Source organism: Erinaceus europaeus, chromosome 17, assembly GCF_950295315.1.
Source record: "Erinaceus europaeus chromosome 17, mEriEur2.1, whole genome shotgun sequence".
Classification (NCBI taxonomy): Eukaryota; Metazoa; Chordata; class Mammalia; order Eulipotyphla; family Erinaceidae; genus Erinaceus; species Erinaceus europaeus.
The window spans coordinates 28423830-28448597 of NC_080178.1; the positions used below are offsets into that span (position 1 = coordinate 28423830).

Below are 24768 nucleotides of genomic sequence, written 5' to 3' on the forward strand. Positions count from 1 at the left end.
GAGTCCAGCTAAAAGTCCTCCAGAGGGTGAAGCACAAAACAATGAGTTCAACATCCAAACATTAGCTAAGGAAATAATAACAGGAGTGAGTAAAGAATTTGAAAAAATTGTAATCAGAAATGCAGGAACAACAAATGAGAATATGGAAGAAAATTCTAATAATATTATGGTTATTAGAGAGCTGAAAGCTGAAATCTCTGAGCTAAGAAGGCAACTAGCTGAACAAGCTAAAACAGTATCAGAGCAGGGCAACAAAATAGATGAACTCCAGAAAGCAGTAGAGGGCAGAGAGAATAGAATATATGAGGCTGAAGACAGAATTAGCAAGATTGAGGATGAATTAGAGACAACTAAAAAAGAAGTAAGAGATCTTAAAAAGAGATTAAGAGATGCTGAAAACAACAACAGAGTCCTATGGGATGACTTCAAAAGAAACAATATACGCATTATTGGCTTACCAGAGGAAGAAAGAGAAGGAGAGGAAGGAAGCATTCTCCAGGCCATAATAGCTGAAAATTTCTCTAGTCTAGACAACACCAAAGACATAAAGATTCAAGAAGCCCAGAGGGTCCCAAACAGAATTAACCCAGACCTAAAGACACCAAGACATGTCATACTTAGAATGGAAAGGAATAAGGATAAAGAAAGGATCCTCAAGGCTGCAAGAGAAAAACAAAGAGTCACCTACAAAGGAAAACCCATAAGATTAGCAGCAGACTTCTCCATACAAACACTACAGGCCAGAAGAGAATGGCAAGATATCTATCGAGTGCTCAATGAGAAAGGCTTTCAGCCAAGAATACTATATCCTGCTAGATTGTCATTCAGACTAGATGGAAGCATCAAAACCTTCTCAGACAAGCAACAGTTGAAGGAAGCAACCATCACCAAGCCTGCCCTGAAAGAAGTTCTGAAAGGTCTCCTATAAACAACCAGACCACCACAAATAGGACATATATCAAAACACTCTAAAACTCTACAAGAATGGCATTGAAATATCTTCAATCTTTGATATCAATAAATGTCAATGGCCTGAATTAACCTATTAAAAGACACAGAGTAGGAAGATGGATCAGAAAACACAACCCAACTATATGTTGTCTACAGGAAACTCATCTAACGCAACAAGACAAACACAGACTTAAAGTGAAAGGATGGAAAACTATCATTCAAGTCAATGGCCCACAAAAAAGGGCAGGAACAGCTATTCTCATATCTGACATGATAGACTTTAAAATAGATAAGATTAAAAAAGATAGGAATGGACACTACTTAATGCTCAGAGGATTAGTCAATCAAGAGGACTTAACAATTATTAATATCTATGCGCCCAATGAGAAGCCATCTAAATACATCAAACTTCTACTGAAAGAGCTACAGCAATATATTAACAGTAACACTGTCATAGTAGGGGACTTCAACACCCCACTATCTCAACTTGACAGATCATCCAGGAAGAAAATCAGCAAAGACATAAGGGAGCTAAATGAAGAGATAGATAAACTAGAACTATTGGACATTTTCAGAGTCATTCATCCCAAGAAACTGGAATACACATTTTACTCAAATCCACATGGATCATTCTCAAGGATAGACCATATGTTAGGCCACAAAGACAGCATCAGCCTATTCAAGAGCACTGAAATCATCCCAAGCATCTTCTCAGACCACAGTGGAATTAAACTAACACTTAACAATCAACAAAAGATTAGTAACAGTCCCAAAATGTGGAAGCTCAACAGTACACTTCTTAACAACTTTTGGGTCAAAGAGGAAATCAAGGAAGAAATCAAAATGTTTCGAGAGTTCAATGAAAATGAAGATACAAGCTATCAAAATATTTGAGACACAGCTAAAGCAGTCCTAAGAGGGAAGTTCATAGCTATACAAGCACACATTAGGAAACAAGAAAAGGCACAAATAAACAGCCTGATTGCACATCTCAAAGACCTAAAAGAAGAACAACAAAGGAATCCTAAAGCAACCAGAAGTACAGAAATTACTAAAGTTAGGGCAGAAATAAATAACATTGAGAATAGGAAAACCATACAAAAGATCAATGAAAGTAAATGTTGGTTCTTCGAAAGAGTAAACAAAATCGACAAACCTTTAGCCAGACTGACAAAACAAAAAAGGGAGAAGACCCAAATAAATCGGATAGTAAATGAAAGAGGAGAAATCACAACAGACCCTGCAGAAATTCAACATATCATGCGAGGCTTCTATGAACAACTATATGCCACCAAGCTAGAGAACCTGGAAGAAATGAATGATTTCCTAGATACCTACCAACTTCCAAAACTAAGTAAAGAGGAAGTGGATAACATGAACAGGCCCATCACAGCTAATGAAATTGAAACAGTTATCAAAAATCTTCCCAAAAATAAAAGTCCTGGACCAGATGGTTTTACAAATGAATTCTACAAAACCTTCAAAGAAGAACTAATACCTCTTCTTTTAAAAGTCTTCCAGAAGATTGAAGACACTGGAATACTCCCTGCCAGCTTCTATGAAGCCAACATCACCCTGATACCAAAAGCAGACAGGGACACAACCAAAAAAGAAAACTACAGACCAATATCTCTGATGAACATAGATGCGAAAATATTGAACAAGATTCTAGCCAACCGGATACAGCAATATATCAAAAAGATTGTTCATCATGACCAAGTGGGGTTTATCCCAGGCCTGCAAGGTTGGTTTAATATACGTAAATCAATCAATGTGATCCACCACATCAACAAAAGCAAGACCAAAAACCACATGGTCATATCAATAGATGCAGAGAAAGCCTTTGACAAAATACAACATCCCTTTATGATCAAAACACTACAAAAAATGGGAATAGATGGGAAATTCCTGAAGATAGTGGAGTCTATATATAGCAAACCTACAGCCAACATCATACTCAATGGTGAAAAACTGGAAGCATTTCCCCTCAGATCAGGTACTAGACAGGGCTGCCCACTATCACCATTACTATTCAACATAGTGTTGGAAGTTCTTGCCATAGCAATCAGGCAGGATCAAGGAATTAATGGCATACAGATTGGAAGAGAAGAAGTCAAACTCTCCTTATTTGCAGATGACATGATAGTATACATGGAAAAACCTAAGGAATCCAGCAAGAAGCTTTTGGAAATCATCAGGCAATACAGTAATGTGTCAGGCTATAAAATTAACATTCAAAAGTCAGTGGCATTCCTCTATGCAAACACTAAGTTAGAAGAAACTGAAATCCAGAAATCAATTCCTTTTTCTATAGCAACAAAGACAATAAAATATCTAGGAGTAAACCTAACCAAAGAAGTGAAAGACTTGTATACTGAAAATTATGAGTCACTACTCAAAGAAATTGAAAAAGACACAAAGAAGTGGAAAGATATTCCATGTTCATGGGTTGGAAGAATTAACATCATCAAAATGAATATATTACCCAGAGCCATCTACAAATTTAATGCTATCCCCATCAAGATCCCAAGCACATTTTTTAGGAGAACAGAAAAAATGCTACAAATGTTTATCTGGAACCAGAAAAGACCTAGAATTGCCAAAACAATCTTGAGAAAAAAGAACAGAACCGGAGGCATCACACTCCCAGATCTCAAACTGTATTATAGAGCCATTGTCATCAAAACTGCTTGGTACTGGAACATGAACAGACACACTGACCAGTGGAATAGAATTGAGAGCACAGAAATGAGGCCCCACACCTATGGACATCTAATCTTTGACAAAGGGGCCCAGACTATTATATGGGGAAAGCAGAGTCTCTTCAACAAAAGGTGTTGGAAACAATGGGTTGAAACATGCAGAAGAATGAAACTGAACCACTGTATTTCACCAAATACAAAAGTAAATTCCAAGTGGATCAAGGACTTGGATGTTAGACCAGAAACTATCAGATACTTAGAGGAGGAAGAACTTTTTTCCGCATAAATTTTAAAGATATTTTCAATGAAACGAATCCAATTACAAGGAAGACTAAGGCAAGTATAAACCTATGGGACTACATCAAATTAAAAAGCTTCTTCACAGCAAAAAAAACCACTACCCAAATCAAGAGACCCCTCACAGATTGGGAGAAGATCTTTACATGCCATACATCAGATAAGAGTTTAATAACCAACATATATAAAGAGCCTGCCAGACTCAACAACAAGACAACAAATAACCCCATCCAAAAATGGGGGGAGGACTTGGAAAGAATATTCACCAGAGAAGAGATCCAAAAGGCCGAGAAACACATGAAAAAATGCTCCAAGTCTCTGATTGTCAGAGAAATGCAAATCAAGACAACAATGAGATATCACTTCACTCCTGTGAGAATGTCACACATCAGAAAAGGTAACAGCAGCAAATGCTGGAGAGGTTGTGGGGTCAAAGGAACCCTCCTGCACTGTTGGTGGGAATGTCAATTGGTCCAACCTCTGTGGAGAACAGTCTGGAGAACTCTCAGAAGGCTAGAAATGGACCTACCCTATGACCCTGCAATTCCTCTCCTGGGGATATATCCTAAGGAACCCAACATCCATCCAAAAAGATCTGTGTACACATATGTTCTTGGCAGCACAATTTGTAATAGCCAAAACCTGGAAGCAACCCAGGTGTCCAACAACAGATGAGTGGCTGAGCAAGTTGTGGTATATATACACAATGGAATACTACTCAGCTGTAAAAAATGGTGACTTCACCGTTTTCAGCCGATCTTGGATGGACCTTGAAAAAATCATGTTGAGTGAAATAAGTCAGAAACTGAAGGATGAATATGGGATGATCTCACTCTCAGGCCGAAGTTGAAAAACAAGATTAGAAAAGAAAACACAAGTCGAACCTGAAATGGAATTGGAGTATTACACCAAAGTAAAAGACTCTGAGGTGGGTGGGTGGGTGGGGAGAATACAGGTCCATGAAAAATGATGAATGAAATAGTGGGGGTTGTATTGTTAAATGGGAATCTGGGGAATGTTATGCATGTTAAAAAAAAGAAGTAGAAACGCAAAGCAGAAACTGACTGAGTTTGGAGTATGGCACCAAAGTAAGAAAGCAGAAGTACACTAGAGTTTGCAGTGAGTACCTCCCTAATACTTCCTCTCCACTTTTCCAAGCTTTGGGTCCATGATTGCTCAACAATTTGTTTGGCTTTGTATGTTAACTCTCTTTTCAGTCACCAGGTTCCAGGTGTCATCAGGATGCCAGCCAGACTTCCCTGGATTGAAGACCCCACCAATGTGTCCTGGAGCTCAGCTTCCCCAGAGACCCACCCTACTAGGGAAAAAGAGAGGCAGACTGGGAGTATGGACCGACCAGTCAACGCCCATGTTCAGCGGGGAAGCAATTACAGAAGCCAGACCTTCTACCTTCTGCAACCCACAATGACCCTGGGTCCATGCTCCCAGAGGGACAGAGAGTGGGAAAGCTATCGGGGGAGGGGGTGGGATATGGAGATTGGGTGGTGTGAATTGTGTGGAGTTGTACCCCTCCTACCCTATGGTTTTGTTAATTAATCCTTTCTTAAATAAAAAATAATAAAAAAAAAAAAAAAAGAAAGCAGAAGTACACTAGAGTTTGCAGTGAGTACCCTCCCTAACACTTCCTCTCCACTATTCCAAGCTTTGGGTCCATGATTGCTCAACAATTTGTTTGGCTTCGTATGTTAACTCTCTTTTCAGTCACCAGGTTCCAGATGTCATCAGGATGCCGGCCAGGCTTCCCTGGATTGAAGACCCCACCAATGTGTCCTGGAGCTCAGCTTCCCCAGAGACCCACCCTACTAGGGAAAGAGAGAGACAGGCTGGGAGCATGGACCGACCAGTCAATGCCCATGTTCAGCCGGGAAGGAATTACAGAAGCCAGACCTTCTACCTTCTGCAACCCTCAATGACCCTGGGTACATGCTCCCAGAGGGATAGAGAATGGGAAAGCTACTGGGGAGGGGGTGGGATATGGAGATTGGGCGGTGGGAATTGTGTGGAGTTGTACCCCTCCTACCCTATGGTTTTGTTAATTGATAAAAAAAAAAAAAAAGAAAAGGTAGCAGCAACAAATGTTGGAGAGGTTGTGAGGTCAAAGTACCCTCCTGCACTGCTGCTGCTGCAAATGTCTATTGGTTCAACCTTTGTGAAGAACAGTCTGGAGAACTCTCAGAAGGCTAGAAATAGACCTACCCTATGATCCTGCAATTCCTCTCCTGGGGATATAGCCTAAGGAACATAACACACCCATCCAAAAAGATTTGTGTACACATATGTTCTTAACAGTCAAAACTTGGAAGCAACCCAGGTGTCCAACAACAGATGAGTGGCTGAGCAAGTTGTGGTATATATACACAGTGAAATACTACTACTCAACTATTAAAAATGGTGACTTCACCGTTTTCGGCCCATCTGGGATGAAGATTGAAGAAATCATGTTAAGTGAAATAAGTCAGAAACAGAAGGATGAATATTGGATGATCTTCACTCTCAGGCAGAAGTTGAAAAACAAGATTTGAAGAGAAAACATAAGCAGAACCTGAACTGGAATTGGTGTATTTCACCAAAGTAAAAGACTCTGGGGTGGGTGTGAGGGAGAGTACAGGTCCAAAAAGTATGACAGAGGACCTAGTGGGAGTTGTGTTGCTATGTGGAAAACTGAGAAATGTTATGCATGTACAAACTATTGTATTTACTGTCAAATGTAAAACATTAATTCCACAATAAAGAAATTTTAAAAAGGAAAAAACAAAGCACAAAGCTAAAAAAAAAAAAGGCAGGTACAGTATTTAAAATTTTCACAGTTTACCTCACAAGGTTGTTGTGATGACTTCACAACCTAGCAAATATGGAAATCCATTATGAAATGTTAAGTGTTGCACAAATGTTTAGAGATAATGTTTAAAAACTCACCAGTATTATAGTCAGGACCAAATTCAAATCCAAGGTCTAGTGTACAAACTGAGTGATGTTGACTAAGTTATTCATACTATCTCCACAATGTAGTCAAGAATAACATCTCAGAAGGGCCGGGTGATGGCACACCTGGTTGAGTACACATGTTACAATGTGCAAGGACCTGGGTTCGAGCCTCCAGTCCCCACCTGCAGGGTGAAAGCTTCACAAGTGGTGAAGCAGGGCTGCAGGTGTCTCTCTGTCTCTCTCCCTCTCTTATCTCCTCCCCTTCCCCTCTCGATTTCTGACTGTCTCTATTCAATAAATAAAGATATTTTTTTAAAAAAAGAATAACACCTCATGGGGCTCTTAGGCAGTTAATATGGGTTTTTTCACATGAATGCATCGGAGAGTAAAAGCTGTTATTCTAGAGGTATATGGCCTAGTGGTTGGAATCAGACTTCCTGAATTTAAATGTCTGATTTGCTATTTTCTGGTTAGTAACATTGAACAAGTTAGTTATTATTTATGTTCCTCATTTTTTTCTTTATTGGGAGGATTAATGGTTTATAGTCAACAGTAAAATACAGTAGTTTGTACATATGTAACATTTCTCAGTTTTCCACATAACAATTCAACTCCCTCTAGGTCCTTTTCTGCCATCATGTTCCAGGACATGGACCCACCCCCACCCCAGAGTTTTTTACTTTGGTGCAATACACCAAACCCAGTCCAAGTTCTGCTTTGTATTTTTTCATCTTTTTATAAAAAAAAATTTAGTGATTCAATATTGATTGACAAGACTGTGGGGTAAGAGGGTACAATTCATCAATTCCTACCACCAGAGTTCAATATCCCCTCCCCTTCATATGGAAGAAGGGCAAACGCTAGAAGAAGAAGAAGGAGAACTACTGCAGTTTCTATGGAGGGGATGGGGACACAGAACTCTGGTGGTGGGAACATTATGGAAAGTTATACCCCTATTATCTTATAATTTTGTAAATCACTAATAAAAAAGTAAAAAAAAAATCAAATATTGAAATGTAAAAAAGAATAAAACAGGGGCCAGGTGGTGGCACACCTTGTTAAGCACACATATTAGTGTGCAAGGACCTAGGTTAAAGCCCCTGGTCCCCACCTGCAGAGGGAAAGCTTCACGAGTGTTTAAACATGGCTGCAGGTGTCTCTCTGTCTCTTTCCTTCTCCAGCTCCCTCTCTCCTCTCAATTTCTCTCTGTCTCTATCCAATAAATAAATAAATACTAAAAATGTACTTCAAAAAATACTAAAATAAACAAATATTTGATGACAACAAAATAATTACTCTCCCTTTTTTTTGCCATCTTCAATACTTGTTCTTTAAATAGGGGAGGTACATATCCATAGATGGGTTACCTGACATTCAGGGATTATGTACATATTAGGGTAAGGGAAGCAAGTAACCATACAAAACCATTCATTTCCTTCCTTCCTTTGTTCTTTTATTCCTTTCTTCTTCTTCCTCTTCTAATTAATTAATTTTTTAAAAGTTTTTGGCAGGGTTTTTTCTGGGGCTCAGAGCTATACTATTTCACAGCTCCTAGTAGCCATTTTTTCTTTCCTCTAGATAAAGGCTAAGAGACAGAGAAAGATATAGAGGAAGAGTAAGGCAGAGAGATGCAGGCAGTATTTCTTGAGACTGTAGCACTGCTCCACTACTTGGCAAGCTCCCCCACTCCCCTAGTCCCTGCAGATGCTCCCATGTGGTAGGTAGCCCAGGGCTCAAACATGAGTTTTTAATCACGTTACCAAGTCAGTCACCTGCCAGCCCCAACATAACTCGTTTTCTTAACACTTTCTTAAGGTTTGGGCACCACAAACATAGACTCACTATTACTGAAGTAGATTAGCGCTAACATAAACATTTACCAAACCATATTCATGACAGGAAAGACTGTAAAATTCTAAGTCTTTGTCTCATCAGTAAGAAAGCTGAGATTATAAGATACTAGGTGTTTTGGTCAAGATCACTGCCAATTCTGAGAAAATGGATCAGTATCCATGTCTCTCAATGTCCAGCTTCCATACTACCCTATCATTTTGCTCCGACAGCAAAAAGAAGGAACAATGAATACCAGAGAGGAGGAAGGAATAGGAAGGGAGAAACTGAAAGGTGATTCTAAAGATATAATTTCCAAAGTTTCAACCTCAGGAAAGACACAAAGTTCTTATGCATCAGTAGACCCTCCTAACCAGTCTTCATCAACTGATTATCCTAACACACTTGATCTTGGGTTTTCAACTTCAGACCTTTCATTGGTTTTTCTATTGGCCCAAAGTCCTCAATTCTAACTATATATAGTGTCACATGATAAAACTTCTGAAAAATACTAATGTCTGTATCTAAAGATTGAGGTCTGAAAACCTGAGGTTGGGTCCAACTATACAGAAACTTTTTTAAGGCTCCCAAGTGATTTTAAGATACAGTCATGGTTACAAACCTATATTTCAACTCATGGTGGTAAGTGGGAAGAGTTTCCAAAACTGAAATGCTAGAAATATGTCAGAAAATTCTATTCCCCAAAGCTCAACGGGATTCATTTAATCACTTAATAAGCATTCACAGTCTTCTGTCTGCTAAAAAAAAACCAAGGATATAAGAGTAATAGACCATGGTTTCTCATGACAAGGGGTTTAACAACTAGCCAGTTGTCCTCATAAAGTAGACTAGACCTTTTGTTCAGTACATATCTCTTTCCCATCTCACAGCCTTGCCCCTCCAAATCAGTCACCACTGTCTACAAGAGTCTTGTGGATACTCTGTAGTCATGGCCAAAAAAAGAGATGGTTAACAACCATATCAAGTGAGCCTGTACTTGCTGGTACCTGACCTCAAAACTTTGATAGCTAACAAAACAGCCATTTCATTATTTGCTGTTATCTTTCCCTCATTAATGAGTCTCCCAAAGTTCAAAGCAGAGTGAAGAAATGCATTTAAGACTGAGTGAAAAGTCAATTACCATGGAAAGCCACATAATACTTTTGATATTCATCATGTGAAGGTTCTGATGGAAAAAACGTAAAGCCACTTGCTTCCACAGACCGACAAAATGTTTGATGGAAATGCAGTAGTTCCTGTAAATGAAACTGTTAGAAACTGATGAACTAAATAAAGTACAACTCGGCTAGAGCAAATTTAAGAATACCTGCTCTTCTCATTCCCCAGAACTCTGCCCCACTAGGGAAAGAGAGAGTCAGGTTGGGAGTATTGATCAACCTGTCAATGCCCATGTTCTGCGGGGAAGCAATTACAGAAGTCAGACCTTCCACCTTCTGCATCCCACAATGACCTTGGGTCCATACTCCCAGAGGGATAAAGAATAAAAAAGCTATCAGTGGAGAGGATGGGATATGGAGTTCTGGTGGTGGGAATTGTGTGGAGTTGTACCCCTCTTATCCTATGGTTTTGTCAATGTTTCCTTTTTATAAATAAATTTTTTATCACCAGTAATCAGACTGCTGTGACACACATAATCACCACTAGAAATTGAGTTTTCGTGGTCCAGGAGGTGGTGCTGTGGCTAAGGCACTGGATTCTCAAGCATTAGGTCCTGAGTTCAATCCCCAGAAGCACATGTACCAGAGTGATGTCTGGTTCTTTCAGGAAAGAAAGAACCTATCTTTCTCATAAATAAATAAAATCTTTTAAAAAAAAAAAAAAAAGAAAGAAAGTGAGTTTTGTAGGCAGCTTCTTGGCTGAGTTATTTGCAGATTAGTTTCTTTTTAATCTAGAAAGACCCTGACATTTGAAAGATGTTAAAAGAAAAAAAAAGAAAAAAGAAAAATGTTAAAAGAATTGCTAGACATAGGCAATGATTCACAAGGATAATTTGTCCTTCATGAGATGACAAAATAAAATGCTGTTGTAGTATCTATCCCATCAAGGATCATTTATTAGCCTCTAATACAACATTGTTCTGAGTGCAATATCATTTATGCATACACTTAATAAATTAAATTATATAGACTAAATTCACAAATAAAGTAAATGCCTAAATTTTAAAAATAAATTGTGTAGCTACATCCCCAGGGTGATTTCTTCTGAACTAAATTTGACAAGGTGAAAAATGTAGTGTCAGAGAGATAGCCTAGTGGTGGTGCACCAAGCTCGAATGCTTGAGATCCCAGGGTCTACAGACTCAATTCCCAATACCACCATATACCACCATATGCCAGAACTGAGCCGTGCTCTGATCTCTCTCTCATAAGCAAATGTGCCTTTTTTAAAGTTAAAAAATTATTGTAAAGTATCTTAAAGAAATAGGAACAATAAAGAGGCAAGCAAGGTATAGCCTAAAATCAATCTTAAAAGACATGGTTTCTTTTTTCATATTTTTATTTGTAGTTAATAATAGGTTACAAGATTGCAAGATTACATACTATAGAAATGATCCCTGAAAGTATAGTCTTTGATTGCAAGATTACAGTATATATAGTTCCACACCAAAGGAACCACCAAAGTTCTGTGTCTCCACCCCAGACCCACCCCCACCTTCCAAAGATAACCACCATAGTTCTCACAAGGTTTAGTGACAAACAAAACAGTTTGCTGGTGCAATGCCCAAGGACCCGGGTTCAAGCCCCCGGTCCCTACTTGTAGGGGGAAAGCTTCATGAGCAGTGAAGCAGTACTGCAATTCTCTCATTCTTTCCCTTTCTCTCTCTCTCTCTCTCTCTCTCTCTCTCTCTCTCTCTCCCTCCTCCTTCCCCTCAATTTCTGGCTGTCTCTATCCAATAAATAAATAAAGATAATAAAAAATTTTTTTAAAACAGTTTGCTTGCTTTTTTTTTTCTAAGTTCATGTATATCAGTACTCTAAATTCCACATATGAGTGAAGCCATCCAGTAGTAAAAGACATGGTTTCTTAAAAGCCTTAATGATTTCAAAGGGTAAAGTGGCAAGTGGACCAAATGTTCATCCTTTTGGTCCAATTTTCCCAGTATACAACAATAAGGCTCCAGAGAAAGCTTAGCCCCAATTTGGGCTATAAAGATCAAGGTACTGGGCTGTAAGTGTCAAAGAAAGAAACCATATAGCCAAGGCCTACTATCAAAGTCAAGGATTAAAAAACCTCATAGAGATGAAAAAGAAAAGTCAGAAACAGTAGAACCAAATAGAATAAAGGAAGTTTATTCTAAACAATGGCTTTGATGTGAAATATCAGCTAGGTAATTTCTGAAGGCCAGTTGGATTATGGTGTAATAACTACTTGTATTAAAGATGCAAGAGGTACTTACATAAAAAAAAAATTATCCTCAAGGAAAAAAAATACCAAAAAAAAGACGCAAGAGGAAATCAAGCAACTTGGGCTATGAGTAAAGATACATAAAAAACAGTAAATTTATAAACTCTTGAGCAGGACTTTAAAAAGGAGAGGATAGAGTGGGAATAGATAGCATAATGGTTATGCAGAGACTCTCATTCCTAAGGTTCTAGAGTCCCAGGTTCAATCCCCTGAACCACCGTAAGCCAGAGCTGAGAAGTGCTCTGGAAACAAAGAGGAAAAGAAAAAAAAAAAAAAAAAAAAAACAGAGGAGAGGATAGAGGAGGAAGAAAGAACACTGACAGAAAGGTGTCACACTGTGATTATTCAATATATATAATCTTCATCCACAGTTCCTGAAACAGAACTACTAGAACCCTTGGAATTTCCTAAGTGGTGAAAGTGATAAAACTCTTTTGTTAGTTAACTAAAAATGGAGGCTGACTGACAGAATCATTGCTGGCACAGTTATACAAGAAAGGAAGCAAGATGATGACACAGATTTATAGGAAAGGATACTGATATAGACTTGGTAGATGATGGTGATGGTGCCACGTCCTCTAAGTAACAGCAAAGGTGGATTTCTCCTTTCCTGCTGCTGGGCTTCTGGTGGGATTGGAACATGGCATTTTAGCCTTAGCAAACAGGGGCCATCCCACTGCAGAGTCTGACAGAGAGTTCAGAGGAGAATAAAATAACCAGTGTTACACCTGGTTAAGCACACACATTACAGGGCACAAGGATCCAGGTTTGAAACCTTGGCTCCCCACCTGCAAGGGGGTCGTCCCTTCACAAGCAGTGAAGCAGGGCTACAGGTGTTTTGCTGTCTCCCTCTCTTATTTCTCTCCATCTTTAGAAAAAAAAAAAAGGAAAAATAAACAACCAGTGTTATCTAAGCCTAGTGCTCTACTTCTGAGCCACTTCCCTGACTGTGAGAACCAAGTGACTTTTTAAAATTTTTATCTGTGATTAATAGTGACTTATAAGATTGTAAGATTACAGGTTATAGAAGCCACTCACTTTCAAATAGGCCACATAACTTGTGTGGTGAGTATCTTGTTGTCCCATGTGGACAGAAGATCAGAAATCTTTCCCCAAAATTTCTGGGTGACAGGCCGGGAGTATGGATCGACCTGTCAATGCCCATGTTCAGCAGGGAAGTAATTACAGAAGCCAGACCTTCCACCTTCTGCATCCCACAATGACCCTTGTTCTATGCTCCCAGAGGGTTAAAGAATAAGAAATCTATCAGGGGAGGGAATTGGGATATGGAGTTCCGGTAGTAGGAATTGTGCAGAATTGCACCTCTCTTATGCTATGGTCTTGTCAAGTGTTTCCATTTTATAAATAAAAACTTAAAAAAATATTTCTGGGTGAATACTTGTAACTCTGTTACAACCATAGGAATAATAATAAAAAAGGACCCCAAACACAGAGTTCCTAAGTGATGCAGAAATTATGTGTATATATATATATATATATATATATATATATATATATATTTGCTATTGGATAGAGACAGCGAGAAATTTAGGGGAAGGGGGAGAGAGAGAGGGAGAGAGACAGAGAAACACCTGCAGTGAGACAGAGAAACACCTGCAGTCCTACTTAACCACTCACGAAGCAGTTGTGCACTTGAATGTGAGCACTTAACCAGGTGCACCACCACCTGGCCCCCAGGAATTATGTTTTTAGGTATATACCAAAGATAAATGAAAATGAAGAGCCACACAAAAATGTGTAAACAAATATTCATCACAGCATTAGTGGCAATAGCCAAAAGGTAGAAACAACTCAAATATACACTGAGTGATGAATGGATAAAAAGGAGTGTATGGCATAACCATGCAATGGGATATATTTCCTCAAAAAGTAAATAAAGTTCTGACATATTCTCCAGTATGAATGACACTTAAAAATAAACTAAGAGGCAAGAGCCATCCACAAAGGCCTATATATCATCCACTTATTGAAAGAATAAAATACATAGGGACAAAAAGTAGGCTTGGCATTTTCCCCGAGCTGGAAGGGGTGGGGAAAATGGGGACTGGAGGCTAATGATTCCTAGCCCTGGTAATAAGTACAAGTTCCTTGTGGAATGATGAAAATATTCTAAAACTGTGATGGTTGCATAACTCTGTTAATATACCAAAAGTCATTAAAGTATACACTTCCAAGACTTAATTTAATTGCATGGTATATGAATTGCATATCAATAAAACTGCTAAAAACCGATCATACCACTATAACATCCATTTCCTTCTAACCCTGGTCAGTGGAGTCTTGCGACTACATTTAATTTGATTTAGGAAAATAAGCTAACAGAGCATTTCTTGTAGCCCAGTCTTTTGGAACAAGTCCTGCCTGCTAGATATAATTACAGCGTTTAAATGGAGAGCCTGGGACACAAAGAAGACAAAAAGACCCTGGGTACAATTCTCTTCTCCCACCCTTGCTTGGTCTTCAGAGTCCTACCTTTTCTCTTCTGAAATCAGTTCATTTCTCTAGTAAAATAGGAGCTGCATTGGCTCCTGTTCTCTCCCAACAACTCTGTTACAAACATACATTTTAATTCAACTTCCACATCTAGGTTTCTGCTCTTGACAGCAGGAGAAAAGGCCCGGGTCACAAGATTACTCTCTTTTATGCCAATATAACTACAAGTCTTCTCTTATCCCCAGTGCTGCTTTCATCTCACATATCCTAACTGAACGTTTAAATTTCCCACTGATTTTCTGTTCTGTTCTTGGCACTTCCATTTTCCTTGGCTTAGGCACTTCAAGGACCAGCTTGTCTCCTGTGGAGCTCAGACCTCCTGCCCACTGCTGCCTTACTTTTTGGTTTGGTTTTTTTTTTTTTCCCTTTCTTTCTTTCTTTCTTTCTTTCTTTCTTTCTTTCTTTCTTCTTCTTCTTTTTTTTTTTTTCATTTTCACTTTTTGCCAACCTCTCAACTCATACTGGCTACCCCCCCCCAACAAAGCCTTTGTAAATTAAAGGTTCAGGCTTTTCTTCCTAGCACTGGCCCACCCCAGATGAGAAAGGGGCAGGTGGTGGCCCCTTGGTGGTACTCTGTCTTCAAGTCGAATGCCCTCTGGCCTTACTTCAGAGCCTCCTCAGTGACCAGCAGTGAAGCTGATGGCTCATGCCCTGGGATCCCTCACCCCTCCGGACCCCCACCAGCAAATCCATATAGGCTTCCACTTTCTCCACCTCGGTTCTGTCTTTTCACCCAGATAAAGGAGCAGAGGGTGGGGGTGGGGGTATATCATAAAGGTCACTATACAAAAAAGAAAACTCTGTTATGCAGAATTGTACCTATCTCATAAATATCTTTAGCTTCAAGTCCGAACTTTGTCATTTACTAACTGGGTATCATCAGGGAACAATCTGTTTAACCTCTCCCTGTCGGTTCCCTCATTTTGAGAAATTTCTCATTTCTCATACCGTAAGGGTTAAGTGAGACAGCTCAGGTACGGGGCTTGGAGAAATGGTCATTCTATTAGTCTATCAAACAAATCCACAGATGACTATTTACATGGAGGACAACAGAAAGCTCGGATGGGAGAACTGTCATTATTCTCAGTGATTAGCTCTTGAAAGGACAGAAATGGATGCCTCCCCATCCACCCTCCCTTGTTGCTATGCAGCCGTCTGCAGGCAAAGCCAATTAGCTCAGAAAACCTGCCCCTATGGTCCTAACTGCTCTTCAGAGCTTGAGAAACTTCTTTCTTTCCGTTCCTCCCCTCATCCAGTTCACACTAATCTGTGTTCTTTCTAAGACAAAACTGCAACACCTGCAAGGCAGTTTTGTGGAAACTCTTGCCCACTGTGGGGCTGCACAGTCAGGCTGGAACAAAGCTCACGACAGAGCCCTGTTAGCTTGGCTTCCGCCAGCAGCTGCTGCTGCAATGCTGCAGGTGGTGGGGTAATCGATACCAAGTCACCAGAGAGTTCAAGGTCAGGTCAGGTCTGGCATGCCACCAGAGACAGTGGCTTTAATGTTGCAGGGGATATCTTCCTGTCCTGTAGGGAAGTCAATTTCAAAGAAAAACCTCACACTTGCCCTTATCTGTGACAAGCCAACACCCCTTCTGGCTGGACCATGGCTTGCTGTCCAAATGCTACCCTCTTACCTACAATTCACAGCTTCCTGTGGGGTCATGGATGTAACTAGGAGAAAAAGCTCCATGTGCCCCCCTGGGGGCTGTTTATTGGTTCCATGATCTCAAACAAAGTCAAAATCCATTCCTGCTGCTAAATGTGTGATTGCATGAGTTGAGCATTAAGCAAACATTTGTTTGTTTTGCTTGTTTAAGAAAGTGAGAGAGTGAAAGACACTGCAGCACTTAAGCTTCCTTCAATTCAGTGGTGGCCAGGCTCAGAGCTGGAAAAGCAAACGTTTTTTCAAATATATCTCCTGTGGGTCAAGCACTATGCCAGGGGAAAAAGATGTAGAGACTTTTGTCTCTACATAAGGGGCTTTGTCTAAACACAGGGGCTAGGCAGTGGCACCCCTGGTAGAGCGGAGCATATTACAGTAAGCAAGGACCCTAGTTCAAGTCCCCTGCCCCCTTGCAGGGGGAAGCTTCACAAGTGGTGAAATAGTGCTACAGGTGTGTCCCTCTCTATCTTCCCTTCCCCTCTCAATTTCTCTCTGTCTCTATCCAAAATAAATAAGACAGAAACACAGTCCTCTGAGGAGCTCACAGTGCTAGGTGGCTGGGGGTCAGTGGGGGCGGGCAAATCACTGACAGTCACAGAAGAGCAATCTATCTGGAGGGAATCGCCAAATAAAGCCTCACCTGGCCCACTGTGGTTCCCAAACAAGCAGCCCCATAATGTGACTCAAGACGGAAGGAGTGGGGAGCTGGGAGGTGGTGCACCATGATAACATGCGCAAGGACCTAGGTTCAAGCCCCTGCTCCTCACCTGCAGAGGTGAAGCAAGTCTGCAGGTGTCTCACTTTCTCTCTCCCTCCCCTCTCAATTTCTCTCTGCACCAGCAAAAAATTTAAAAAAAGAAAAGAAGAAAATGGCAGAGTCTTTTCCTTCCAGTCTACCCTCCTGCAGCCCTTCACTTATCCTTGCAATTAACTCCCCCTTTCCCCTCTTGTATCTATTCAATAAACTACTTTTAAACCTGATGAAGGAAAAAAAAAATTACCAAGTAAGCTACATAGCAGCCTTCCTCCTCCCCCCGCCCCGGCATTCCACACAGGCACACTCTTACTACCGATTACCACCGTGCCTTCTAAAAGCCCCACTTTGAGCAGCTTACATCTTGAAATGTATTGTGTTCCATCCCGCTGGGCAGAAGGTCAGAAAGGACATTACTGTGAGTCATACCTCGCTGGGTTTCTACATCTTGTTAAGTGTTTAGTCACTCTCATGGAGGTGTCTGACACAAACTGCCCTGTTCCACTACCAGCATGCCTAAAGTGTGCATGTGACAGGGGCATCCTATCCATGTGGACACAGCTCCTCTTAGGCTCAGGTGCTACCAGGAGGCTGTGGGGAGGCTCCTCCAGAGAAAGAACTGACAGAGGGTCAGGGGGTGGCTCACTGGGTTAAGTGCTCAAGAACCTGTGCAAGGATCCCGGTTCACGGGGTGGGGTGGTGCGAGGGGGGTTGCTTAGCAAGTGGTGTTCAGGTCTGCAGGTGTCTATTTTTCTCTCCTTGTTTCTATCTTTCCTCCCCCTCTCATTTTCTCTCTGTTCTACCCAATAAAAATGGGGAAAAATGGCCACCAGGAGCAGTGGATTTGTAGTGCCAGCACTGAGCCCCAGTGATAACTCTGAAGGAGGGAGAGAGAGATGACTGACAATGTTCTTTTCTTAATTTTTTATTAGTGATTTAATATTGATGTATAAAATTATAAGATAACAGGGATTTAATTCCACACCTTTCCCACCACCAGAGTTCTGTGTCTCCCATCCCCATTGAAAACTGTGTTGATTCTTCCAAAGTCACAAATATGGGTTGACTATTATTTCTTTATTTTCTTTAAAATTTATTTATTGGATAGAGACACCCAGAAATCAAGAAGGAAAAGGAGTGAAAGAGAGGGGGAGAGACAGACACCTGTAACACTGCTTTACCACTCACCTAAAGCTTTTCCCCTACAGGTGGAAACTGGGTGCTCGAACCCAGGTCCTTGTGCATTGTAAGATGTGCACTCAACCAGGGGTGCTACCACACAGTCCTTGTTAACTATTATTTCTTTTCTTTCTTCTTTTTCTTTTTTTTTTTAATTTTGTCTCCAGGGTTACTGCTGGGGCTCAGTGCCTACACTACGAATCCACTGCTCCTGGAGGCTATTCCCCCCATTTTTGTTGCCTTTGTTGTTGTTATTATTGTTATTGCTGTCATTGTTGTTGTTGTTGGAGAGGACAGAGAGAAATGGAGCGAGGAGGGGAAGACAGAGAGGGGGAGAGAAAGATAGATACCTGAAGACCTGCTTCACCTCTTGTAAAGCAGGTGGGGAGCAGGGGTCTCAAACCAGGATCCTTACGCCGGTCCTTGTGGATTATTATTTCTGTAAGTACCTATACTTATATATTTTTTCCATTTTTTCTATGGTCCTGCCTTCTCTTCCATTCTAAGTCACACTTAATTACCTTCCTTCCCCACCCCACCCCCCTTCTCTCTCCAGGTCCTGGTAGAATTGGAGTTCAGAGCCCTTTGTTCATCTTCCCCTAACATTTTTTAAAATTATATTTTTAAACTTTATTTATTTAATTTGATAGGACAGAGAGAAACTGAGAGGGGAAAAAAGGGGTACAGAGAAGGAAAGACACCTGCAGCACTGCTTTACCACTCATGAATCTTTCCTCCTGCAGGTGGGGGCCAGGGGCTTGAACCTGGGTCCTTGTGCATGGTAACACATACACTCAACCAGGTGCACCACAATCTGGCCCCTTCCCCTAACATTTACTCCTCTGGGAGTAGGGACCAATATTCTTTATGGGGTGCAGAAGGTGGGAGGTCTGGCTTCTGTAATAGCTTCTCTGCTAGACAACACTGCTCTTCTTAGCTTTAATGTTACTGACTCTGACCTAGATGAAACTGCCTAGAACCTTTATTCGGGCACCCAGCCCTCTGATCTCCACCATGCTGCCTTGGGACCTGGCATCTACATTTATCTGCTTTATCACTTGTTTACTGAGCTTCCACTCTGAGCACAGCTCTGTGTTAGGTGCCTCGGGATACAGAGTCAAACCAGACACAAAGGACTATCTTCATGGGACCTGTATTCTGAGACAGATAATAGGCAAGTGAACAAGTGAATGAAGAAGAGATTTTTTTTTTTTAACATAGTGGTAAGCTTTATAAAAGAAAATAACAATAAAACAAGCTAATGTGCTTGTGAGAGAAGTTGGGAAAAGCTACTTCTAAAAGGGTACACGAGAAAGGCTTTGTTAAGGGAACTTCTCCGCTAAAACATGAGCAATGAGAAGATAATCAGAGATGAAGGGAAAGAAAGAGCTTGGAAGAGAGAGCTGTAGCATCCTGGGATGGCCAAAAGGCTCCAAGCAAATCAAGTGTAGTGAACTGGGGAGAGCAGCTAGAGAAGCCGGGGCGGGGAGGTGCCAGTGGGCCATTGCACAGTCTAGAATTTCATTCTAAGTACAATGGAAATCCACTGGAGAGTTTTAAGTAAAAGGGTAACTTGATTTGACTCTTTTGTTTGAAAAAAAAAAAAAAAGATTATTGTATCAAAAGTGCTCTGGATTCTGACCTGATACGACTTGCCTGTTGCTCCTTTCTTCTTCTGAACTTGACTTCTGGTTTACTCAACTTGTGATTCTCTCTAGTCCAACATCTGGCTCCAGCCTCTCTACTGTCCATCAGAGATGAGAGTGAGCCTTCTCAGTGAGCACACTTGCCCCATTCAGTCATCTAATTGCCTTAGTCCTTAATCAGCAAGGCCTGCTTGTTCGCTAGCTGAGAGTCCTAATTGCAGCAGAAACTTCTCTTTGAACAGAAACGCAGAGTCCCATTCCCTTTGAAGTCACCAGCTTGGCGGCTTGCCAATCTCCACCCAGTAATAGATTTCCTGGGTGGCATTTAAATTTATCATCTCTCACACTAGCTGTCATTCTGACCAGTTGTTGGGGCTTCCAGCTTTTTTTTTTTTTAAAGACTGCTGATAAAAAGCAAAGCTTCTCATCCACAGATAGGCACATCTGGTGAGTTTTTGAAGGTTCCAGATGTGACCAGCTGATCCCAGAGTTAATAAACCTGAAAAAGAGGGCAGGGAATCTGTATTTCTTTTCTTTCCCTACATCTACTTTCCTCCCTCCCTTCTTTCCTTCTTTTTTTCATTATTGTAGTACTAAAGTGCTTTTCAAATTCTATTCCTTTGCTTTCACTAGAAACTTTCACTAACACAAATATTAGGCAGTTTTAACTGCTACAGTTTTCCTGGTAGACAGGAGTTTGAAGTACCAACACTTATGATTGTTGTTGTTGTTATTACTATTCAAACCAGAGCACTGGCACATGGTGGTTTCGGGCACTGAACCTGTGACCGCCAAACATGTAAGTCTTTTGCATAGCCATTATGCTACTCACTAGCACATAATCTTGATACCTCATTTCTGCATACAACTCACAAAAACCAAAGGATACAGACTATATTTACAAGCTCAGTATCACAAAAAAAAGAAAAAAATTTAAACAAGGATAAGTAAAAATAGATTAAAATGCATCCATCTGGGGCGTTAGTGCAGTAAGTTAAGCGCATGTGGCGCAAAGCGCAAGGACCAGCTGCAGGGGAGTCGTTTCACAAGCACTGAAGTAGGTCTGCAGGTGTCTATCTTCCTCTCCCCCTCTCTGTCTTCCTCTCTTCTCTCCATTTCTCTCTGTCCTATCCAACAACGACCACATCAATAACTACAACAATAAAACAAGAGCAACAACAGAGAATAAATAAATGTAAAAAAACTGCATCCATACACTAATAGTCACAGAACCAGAAAAGACAAGACTATCTCCTCTTTCTATGGATCAGCCTACATTGAGGAACAAGAGAGGCAGAATTCAGTGTTGTTGGGTGTCTGCAGCTCTGGCCCACTCTGCTCAGAAAATCACTGCAGGAAAATGAGACGCTCCCACTTCCTCACTGGCAATGCTTACAGTGTTCACAGCTTCATGGCAGACACCATTTCTATATGCAGGTTTTTCAATACCACACACCCTGAAGACACAATCTTCCAGGCTTTCAATTCCCTTGGATATTTCCCTCTGAAAATCTGAAATATTGCAGCACTCTTTCATTTACAAAAAAAAAAAAGTGTAGAGCAATAAATAATTAGAACTCCCACACTATCTCTCACATCAGTGTTTATAAAGATGAAGGGCCCTAACTCCCTGGCCACGAAAAAGCAGGACGTAAACAAACTGAGAGGTTGGTGAGGCAGCTTAGCCCAGAGGGAACCTGCTTTGCCGTATGTGCACCCCAGGGGATACAACACAGGAATACCACAACACTCAGGAACATTGCAGTGCTTCAATATCTATCCATCTATCTATCTATCTATCTATCTATCTATCTATCTACCTATCTATCTACCTATTCTCTGCCTATCTACCTATCACAGCCCAGAACAGTGAAGCCCTTGCAACAACAAAAGAAAAAGAAAAACCTTGGTACTAATTTCTGTATATATGATGTAACATAATTGCTCACCTCATTCCTCAAAGCGATTATTATTACTATTATATTTTTTTCATGATGAACAATCTTTGTAAAATTTCTTTATTGGGGGATTCATGTTTCTTTTTACAGTACCTGAGGATATAAACATCATTTCTTTTTTTATTTCTTTATTGGGGGATTAATGTTTTACACTTGACAGTAAATACAATAGTCTGTACATACATAACATTTATCAGTTTTTCACATACCAATTCAACCCCCACTGATCCTCTGTCATCCTTTTCCAGGACATGTACTCTTCTATCCACCCAACCCAGAGACTTTTACTTTGGTGCAATACACCAAATCCAGTTTAGGTTCTACTTGTGTTTTCTCTTCTGATCTTGTTTTTCAACTTCTGCCCGAGAGTGAGATCATCCCATATTCATTCTTCTGTTTCTAACTTATTTCATTTAACATGATTTTTTCAAGCTCTATCCAAGATTGGCTGAAACCGGTGAAGTCACCATTTTTAATAGCTGAGTAGTGTAATATATATATATATATATATATATATATATATATATATATATATATATCACAACTTGCTCAGCCACTCATCTGTTGTTGGACACCTGGGTTGCTTCCAGGTTTTGGCTATTACAAATTATGTTGCCAATGACTGGGAGTATGGACCGACCAGTCAACGCCCATGTTCATCGGGGAAGCAATTACAGAAGCCAGACCTTCTACCTTCTGCAACCCACAATGACCCTGGGTCCATGCTCCCAGAGGGATAGAGAATGGGAAAGCTACTGGGGAGGGGATGGGATATGGAGATTGGGCGGTGGGAATTGTGTGGAGTTGTACCCCTCCTACCCTATGGTTTTGTTAATTAATCCTTTCTTAAATAAAAAAAAAATTATGCTGCCAAGAACATATGTGTACACAGATCCTTTTGGATGGGTGTGTTGGGTTCTTTAGGATATATCCCCAGGAGAGGAACTGCAGGATCATAGGGTAGGTCCATTTCTAGCCTTCTGAGAGTTCTCCAGACTGCTCTCCACAAAGGTTAGACCAATTGACATTCCCACAACCTTCCAGCATTTGTTGCTGTTACCTTTTCTGACGTATGACATTTTCACAGGAGTGAAGTGGTATCTTGTTGTTGTCTTTATTTGCATTTCTCTCACAATTAAAGACTTGGAGCATTTTTTCTAGCATTTCTCGGACATTCGTATCTCTTCTGTGCTGAATATTCTATTAATGTCCTCTCCTCATTTTTGGATGGGGTCATTTGTTTTCTTGTGGTTGAGTCTGGCAAGCTCTTTATATATTATGATTATTAGCCTCTTCTTGTCTGATGTATGGCATGTAAAGGTCTTCTCTCATTCTGTGAGAGGTCTCTTGGTTTGGGTATTGGTTTCTTTTGCTGTGCAGAAGCTTTTTGATTTGATGTAGTCCAACAGGTTTATACTTGCCTTACTCTTCTTTGTAATTGGATTAGTTTCACCAAACATGTCTTTAAAATTTATGCAGAAAAGAGTTCTACCAATATTTTCCTCTAAGAATCTGATAGTTTCTTGTCTAACATCCAAGTTTTTGAACCACTTGGAATTTACTTTTGTGTTTGGTGAAATACAATAGTTCAGTTGCATTCTTCTGCATGTTTCAACCCATTTTCCCCAACACAATTTGTTGAAGAGAGTCTGTTTTCCCCATTTAATAATCTGGGCACCTTTGTCAAAGATTAGATGTCCATAGGTGTGGGGGCTTACATCTGGGCTCTCAATTCTATTCCACTGGCCAGTGTGCCTATTCATGCTCCAGTACAAAGCAGTTTTGATTACAATGGCCCTATAATACAATTTGAAATCTGGGAGTGTGATGCCTCCAGTTCTGCTCTTTTTTCTCAAGATTGCTTTGGCAATTCTAGGTCTTTTCTGACACCAGCTAAACATTTGTAGCATTTGATCTACTCTCCTAAAAAATGTGTTTGGGGTCTTGATGGGGATAGCATTAAATCTGTATATAGCTCTAGGTAATACATTCATTTTGATAATATTAATTCTTCCAAGCCATGAAGATGGAATATCTTTCCACTTCTTTGTGTCTTGTTCAATTTCCTTGAGAAGTGACACATAATTTTCAGTATACAAGTCCTTCACTTCTTTGGTTAGGTTTACTCCTAGATATTTTATTGTTTTTGTTGCTATAGTAAAAGGAATTGATTTTTGGATTTCAATTTCTTCTATGTTTGCATAGAAGAATGCCACTGACTCTTGAAAGTTAATTTTGTAGCCTGACACCTTGCTGTATTGCCTGATGATTGCCAATAGCTTCTTGCTGGATTCCTTAGGTTTTTCTACATATAATATTATGTTATCTGCAAATAGGGAGAGTTTGATTTCTTCTCTCCCAATCTGTATCCCTTTAATTCTTTGCTCCTGCCTGATTGCTAAGGCAAGAACTTCCAACACTGTGTTGAATAGTAATGGTGATAGTGGGCAGCCCTGTCTAGTACCTGATCTGAGGGGAAATGCTTCCAGTTTTTCACCACTGAGTATGAACAATGTTGGCTGTAGGTGTGATATACAGAGACTCCACTACCTTGAGGAATTTTCCATCTATTCTAATTTTTTGTAGCATTTTTTATCATGAAGGGATGTTTATTTTGTCAAAGGCTTTCTCTGCATCTATTGATATAACCATGTCGTTTTTGGTCTTGCTTTTATTGATGGGGTGAATCACGTTGATTGATTTACGTATATTAAAGCAACTTTGCATCCCTGGGATAAGCCCCACTTGGTCATGATGAACAATCTTTTGAATATACTGCTGTGTCCAGTTGGCTAGAATTGTGTTCAGTATTTTAGCATCTACGTTCATCAGAGATATTGGTCTGTAGTTTTCTTTTTTGGTGTGTCCCTGTCTGCTTTTCGTATCAGAGTGATATTGG

The 24768-nt window shown here is 40.3% G+C and overlaps 1 protein-coding gene and 1 pseudogene across 3 annotated transcripts in view; both read right to left on the reverse strand.

Annotated features, from left to right (window-relative positions):
* KIAA1549L (KIAA1549 like) overlaps positions 1–24768 on the reverse strand; it is a 414360-nt gene that overhangs the window by 234794 nt on the left and 154798 nt on the right. The window lies entirely within an intron of this gene.
* Positions 11239–11317, reverse strand: LOC132534109 (small nucleolar RNA U3; annotated as a pseudogene).